This window comes from Cebus imitator, unplaced genomic scaffold (assembly GCF_001604975.1).
Source record: "Cebus imitator isolate Cc_AM_T3 unplaced genomic scaffold, Cebus_imitator-1.0 Scaffold223, whole genome shotgun sequence".
Classification (NCBI taxonomy): Eukaryota; Metazoa; Chordata; class Mammalia; order Primates; family Cebidae; genus Cebus; species Cebus imitator.
Window position 1 is genome coordinate 1,347,113 of NW_016107538.1, and position 7,554 is coordinate 1,354,666.

The window sequence follows — 7,554 nt, forward strand, 5'->3', positions numbered from 1 at the left end:
AAAAAAAAAAAAGAATGTGAAGGAGGAGAGCAGGAGAAGAGGAATGGTCAGACAGGAGCATAACTGCTGGAGAGAACTAGAAGGAAAGGCTGGCAGTAGTATGGACACTGTGCTATTGGTCAGGAGTCCAGCTGTGTCTTTGGTTTCCTAGCAACTGCTGATAAGCAGGTAGTTGCTAGGCAATGTGAAGCCATCCAAGCAGGCAGGTAAGGACCTTTGTCTGCGTGGGCACCAATCAGACCATCAGAGGGTATTGTTAATCCTGAAAATGGCCACTGGGTCCCTTACTTTGATTTTTTTCATCTATTAATTGTCTTTGTTGCACAGAAACAAATATAACCATGGTGCACAAGGTCTGGTAAAATGAGAAAGAAGTCACCCCATGATCTCATTATCCAAACAATACAAAAATTCTGTCTTTACTCTTTCCATTCCAGTCTTTCTCTGCAGGAACACATTTTCATCTTGTTATCATCCTAGTACATGTGGTTTTAAATCTTGTTTTTTTGACTTTGATTTAGATCATCACAAGCATCCCTCAAGCTACTTAAGAGTTTTCAGGTTAATCTTCCCCTGATGACTGCATAACTCCTTGCAGTAGATATATCATTTAATTAACTATTCTCTTCTTGTTCTAACATTGAGTTTGCTCCCAATTTTTTGCCATGATAAGCAATACTACAATACACATCCTTCTGCAGAGAGCTTTTCTTTATTCTTTGGATGACTGTCTTGAAATCAACACTAAGTGATAGGATGATTGTGTCAAAGGACATGAATAGTCTCATGACTTTCTATATTTTGCAATAACTTCCCTCATGCTGGGTGCAGTGGCTCATGCCTGTAATCTTCATTCAGTGTTACAGGCATGCCTATTACAGGCTCATGCCTCTAACACTTTGTGAGGCCAAGAAGGAGGATCACTTGAGGCCAGGAGTTCAAGACCAGCCTAGGCAACATAGCAAGACTCTGTCTCTACAAAACACATTTATTTTATTGTTTATCTTGAGACAGAGTCTTGCTCTGTCACCCAGGCTGGAGTGCAGTAGCACAATCTCAGCTCACTGCAACCTCTGCCTCCCGGGTTCAAGTTATTCTCCTGCCTCAGCCATCTGAGTAGCTGGGATTACAGGTGTGCACCATCATACCCGGCTAATTTTTTTTTCTAAGACGGAATCTTGTTCTGTTTCCCAGGCTGGAGTGCAGTGGTGTGATCTCAGTTCACTGCAACCTCCGCCTCCCGGATTTAAGCAATTTTCCTGCCTCAGCTGCCACCATGCCCAGCTAATTCTTTGTGTTTTTAGTAGAGATGGGGTTTCACCATGTTGGCCAAGCTGGTCTCAAACTCCTGACCCCATGATTCGCCCACCTCAACCTCCCAAAGCTCTGGGATTACTGGTATGAGCCACCACACCCAGCCATGAAATTATTGATTATATCTTTGAATTTGTGCTTTGTAAGTGAAGTCTGATGGGACCATGAGCATGCATAGGGGCAGGAAGGAAGTGTAGGGAGGTTTGGAGCCACAGCTCCTGTGGAATCCCACCTCCCAGGTGCCACCCCACAGCCCCCAGATAGGTTGGCTTCCCGCTCTCTGTCCCTCGGAGCCCCAGGCTTTACCCAGCCTCCCCTTCTCTGCCCTGCCCAGCAACCACTGCTACCCCTATCCCCAGCAAGGGGACTTGATGGAGCATGGGGATGATCAGGATTGGATGTGAGCTCCCTGAAGCCTCTCAGGCTGAGGCAGGACATGGCAGCAACTGACCCTACATTGGGCTGGAAGTGCCACAGCACCTTCAGCAGGTGACTAAGCCTTTCCAGGGACATCCTGGTGTAGAGGTTGGCATACACTTGGAGGTTTCCCATGTACTGTGTGTTTGGGTAGTGGACCTGTGGAAAGGAGAGATTCCTGGCTTGACTTCCCTTCCCCCAGCCAGGACATGAACATAGATCAGAAGTTGGCAGGAGGAGGAATTCAGCAGCCAGTTTCAAAGCAGCCATGGTTTCCAGGATAACAAACAGCTGCAGTCCAGGCAGCGGAGATTCCTGGAAGGTCCTTTCTCCCACGCACCCACTGACACACACACTGCCACCACCACCAAAGCTTATTTCCTCAGCTGGGCATGACCACTTTGAGCTAAAAGTGGCCTTTGTGAATTTTGCCTCTTGCTTCGTGTACACGTTCTAAAGGCAACAAGTCTGTTTTGCTGCAGGGTGAGGCCCAGGATGTGGCCTGGGAAAGGCTAACAGGACACAGTCTTTGAAGGTGAGCAAGACTGGGGTGGGTAGCTGAGGGGGTGGAGATTGGGAGGTATACCTCTTACCCTTGGGTCAGAGGGACATGGGTTAGAACCCCAGCAGTCAGTGTTTTATTTTATGTTATTCTATTCTATTTTATGTTTCTCTGAGACACAGTATCAGTCTATTACCCAGGCTGGATTGCAGTGGTGTGATCTCGGTGCACTGCAACCTCTGCCTCCTGGGTTCAAGGATTCTCCTGCCTCAGCCTGCTGAGTAGCTGGGATTACAGGTGCATGCCATCATGCCCAGCTAATTTTTGTATTTTTAGTAGAGAGGGTGTTTGGCCATGTTGGCCAGACTGGTCTTGAATACCTGACCTCAGGTAACCCACTCACCTCAGCCTCCCAAAGTACTGGGATTACAGATGTGAGCCACCACACCCAGCCCCCAGTAGTCAGTATTAGTGGCAGATTTTAGACAGATTCTTTCACCTCTCAGCCTCAGTTTCCTCATTGGAACATTCGAGGAAATACTGGTGCCTAATTTAGGGGGTCATGAAAATTAAGTGAGACCATCTCTGCAGAAATGTTGGGCACAGTTCCTAGCACACAGTCAGTGCTCAGTGATTGGCGGCGACTGCTGCTGCTGCTATCATCCATGTGTGTCCTAGGGGTCACCAACATGGTTAACTGGCCACTGTCCAGATCCAGGCTTTGGCCTGGCAGACTGAAATCCCTGATTCCTATTGACTCAAACAGTGTATCCTTCTTCCAGGGACAAACACCCCATATAGATGAAGGAAACCTATCAAAGTAAAGCCCAGAAGCAAAGATCCTCCTAGAAGAGGGCTCTCTGTCACCTCTGAGAGGCGAATGTACTCTGGGCAGGTCCCAGAAACAGGAGCTAAAGGCAGTCTTTGTCCATTCAGGGTCTTTTGGTGGATTCTGGCTCCAGGCCGTAGACTCATGAGGTTTTTCCTGGAACACTCTGGTGCCAAGCAGAGAGGGAAGTTGTAGCTTGGGACCTTCCAGTGTCTGTACTGTCAGGGATGTCTAAGGGTCCTAAAGTCCCTGGTCTGGGACAAAGTTAGCTCTCATTGCTGGGCACAGGCATAGCTTGCATCAGGGTGAGGCCATGGAGTCAGCCAAGCTCTCTCAATTCCTGACAGATAGAGCCCCCAAGGGTCACTCCTGCCCCCACATCTGTGGCCTGCATTGGGCAATCACATCCTTGCTATTTTCACATTACCTTCTCTATATTTGAGAATGTTTGCATCCCATAGAAATCAGAGAAAGGCTTATTCTTCCCACATAAAATCCCTATAAGAAGAAAAGGAGCTCTTACCTCATAATAATTGAGGTGGGCACAATTCAAAACTTTCCAACTCTGCCATTCCATCTGCACCAGGAGTTTCCCCTAATCTTTTCACAGGAGCAGCGCACTACTCTGTCCCTTCCAGCCATATTATCGCCATAGAAGATCCTGATGCTCCACTTCCCCAGGCTGTGGGAGTCCCAGGACAATCCAGGTCTATCTGGAAATGTGAGAGGAGGATAGGTGTAGCAGGATCACTATTCTTTTCCTACAGTGAGAAATGCCTTCTGGGGATATCCTGGGCTCATGTTTTCTGCGGGAAAAGCTGCTGTCTCCCTCATTGTAGCTTTTCTGTGTGGCCAGTGCTCACAGCTTTACTCGTCAGAGGGACAAAAGAGTATAAATCAGGCTGAAGCTGGATCCAGACCACAGACTTGTGGTCCTTGATTCCTTCCGTACTCTCTGGGAACTCTGTGTCCGTTAGGAATATGTGACCAGTGAAACCAGAGTGCCACAGAGAAAAGTGGTGAGAAAATGCCCTGCCTGTCGCTAGCTCTGTCCAATTTCCCAAGAGCTTTCTCCTGGAAATTCCCCAGGACATTCTGGAATTCGCTCGGTTGTTAAACTCCTCCACAGTGAATGGTGACAGTGAGATCACCACTTTCACATCCATAGGAGCCTTGCAGAGAAGAAAGACCTTCCTGGGCCAAAGGAATCTAATCCTAGCAGGATTTCAGACACAGGGATTTTGAGTGTGAGAAAGTCTTGGAGAACTGGAGAGATACTCTCGAAATCTCTCAGATTTCCCTCCTGGGCCACCATCTATTACACCTCTGGATGAGATTGACTTGTTCAATAAGGTCAGCATGGATGGCATGTTCTGTTGAAGATACAAGACTGGAAATAGCCAAGAGGCTCAGTCATTCCCAAGACAGCCTCAATAGCCTCTCCCTGCTAATATAGCATAACAGGATGACAAGGATGCTTAATATTGGGAGGCAGAGACCACTGGACTGGCAGAATCTCATTAGATGTAACTGGTGACATGATTTTCCCTACATAGGAATTGGGTAATGACCCAGAGCCAACCTGACTCAGAGTTATAAAGATTTTATAAGACTCCAAATACACTTCCCATGCCTTCTCAGAGTTCCACTCCACCAATACCATAACAAACTACCATCACATAATACTGCATGTTCTTTCCCTTCCTATCTTGATTCACCCTTGTTGGCAGGAGCACTGACAGATTCCAAGGTGATAAGTAGACTTCTTCAGCTCAGAGGCTACTAGGACGCTATGAGCTGGTACAAAAGCAACAAAGGAACCCCAAGGTGCATGTGTCTGATCATTTGAGATTCCATTAACACCCTCGGAATACATTCAGTGGAGGAGACTGGCTCAATTCCTTCCCTGCTGCCTGGAACTGGATTCGAACCAGGCCCTGTACTCAGCCAGGTGTTCTCTCTAGGGACAAGGGCCGATCTTCTGGCACTCCCTTCTCAACTAGCACCACAGTAGCCACTCTGCAGCTCCCACACAGTGTGTGGTAAATAGCACAATGGCCTGGGCACAAATCGGGCTTCATTCATGTCTTGACAAGGCAGAGGCCTGAGAATGTCAGGTGGGTGGGAGAGTGGGGAGAGTTACCAATCACAGCTTCAGACAAGACCTCTTTTCATCTACCATGGCCTAAGTCTGGGCCTGGGGACTTCCTCCACTGAAGTTCTTCAGACCCAAGCTTTGCTCCACTAGTCTATCCCTTCCTGGGGTGTATATAAAATCCATGGGATTTTAGTGCTGCTGCTATTTTTTTTTTTTTTTTTTTTTTTTTTTTTTTTTTTTTTTTTTTTTTTTTTTTTTTTTTTTTTTTTTTTTAGACAATGTCTGGCTCTGTTGCCCAGGCTGGAGTGCAGTGGCGCTATCTCAGCTCTGCAACCTCTGCCTCCCGGGCACAAGCCATCCTCTCACCTCAGCCTCCCGAGTAGCTGGGACTACAGGCACACACCACCACGCCAGACTCATTTTAAAAACCAGCTATTTTGAAATTTCTGTAATTGAGCCAGAATCCAGGATGCAGCGAGACTGAATCATTGACTGAAAGACACTTAGAAGAAGATTTATTGGTCTGTGGTGTTCATCACACCATGAGGGCCAGACCCTGAAAAGGAGAACTGTGTAAAGAATGCAAAAGCCTCAACACCACAGTGTTGTCCAAATCTTTTCCTAATTTGTCCTGCTTTGCCACTCTGACACCTGTATCACAAAAGACAATTTCTGAGATGATCTGACATAGGAACCTTGTCTTAAACTATATTCCAACATGTACAAATACTAAGTAGAGCAAAGTAGGGCACATGCCATCAGGGCCTCCTGAGGCTGTGTCATGGAAAAAATATTTTTTTTATGGAAGAATAAAGTTGAACAAAGCGTTCCCAAGTTACCTAAATTTTGCATAGTATGGTATTCCTTCTGAATACTTTGGGAAGTTCAGCAGGATTCTGAAACAAGTAAATATGACAACACAAAGAGCAAAAATAGACAAAGGAAAAAATTTCAAAGATAGTGTGTGCTGTAAAAATAGTCAGATATGCTTTCTTTCCTCTCTGGCTATATGGGAGATTCTTTCAAAATGAGTTGTAATGATGAAAGTGGGGTTGAATTTTTTAAAAGCAAATTTTGGAAATCAGTTGGCTAGTAGAGAAGGTAGAAGACTATGAACTATATATTTTACTAGTAAATTGAATGGAGAGGTTTTTTAAAATGACTATTACTTTCATGAATTGTAAAAAAAAAAATTCAAACAACGCAAAATATTATAAAGAAGAAGAGACAACCCTATGTCCCATCACCTAAAAATAACCATCATAAATGTTAGGGAATATCATTCCAGTTGTGGAAATGAGAGATAACTTAGAATTTTGAGAAGCAACCTAGGCAACTAAGCTTCATTTTATTGTTGATGGTCTAATTGTGAAAGGCTCCAAAACTGACTTTTTTATATGTCTGTTTTATTTGAAAAGTTATGAGAGAAAGGGAATTAATTAGAATTCTCAGTCCATAACCAATGATAAGAATGTGAGTCCAGGCTGGCGACGGTGGCTCGTGCCTGTAATCCCAGCACTTTGAGAGGCTGAGGCAGGAGGATCCCTTGAGTCCAGGATTTGCCCAAGGAAACATATCTATGTTTTAGATATAGTGGAATGGAAGGTTAGATCATGGACATATAAAAGAAAATAAAGATATTTGTTAATTTCTATTGAACTCACATTTAAGAGAGAGAGAGAGTGTGTGTGTCTCAATATGTTGCCCTGACTGGAGCACAGTAGCACAATCATTAGCTCATTGTAATCTTGAACTCCTGGGCTCAAGCAATCCTGCCTCCTAAGTAGCTGGGACTACTGGTGCATGCTAATCCAGATGATTTTAAAATATTTTAAATAGTTTGTAGAGATGGGTTCTCATTATATTGCCTGGGCTGGTCTCGAACTCTTGGCCTCTTCAACCCAAACTCTTCATTTCACTATTCACTGTAGAATATTATTCTTGTTTAGCCATAGCCACTTCCCTTGGAGAAGAAAGGGCATATGTTTTCATTGTCAGTGAAGGTGGATGCTACTGAGAAGGCCTTTACATATTACATCAAGGACCATTTTTACTAGTTATACCTCTTTTTCTGAGCACATGAAATATTTTCCTGAGTCAACTTTTATTCTTTTAATTTTTTTTTTTTTTTTAATTGAGACAGAGTCTCGCTCTATCTCCCAGGAGAGTACAGTGGTGCGATCTGGGCTCACTGCAACCTCTGCCGCCGGGGTTCAGATGATTCTCGTGCCTCAGCTTCCCAAGTAGCTGGGACTACAGGTGTGCCCCACCACACCCAGCCAATTTTTTGTGTGTGTGTGTGTGTATGTATTTTTAGAAGAAACGGGGCTTTGCCATGTTGGCCAGGCTGGTCTCGAATTCCTGACCTCAAGTGATCAACCTACCTCAGCCTCC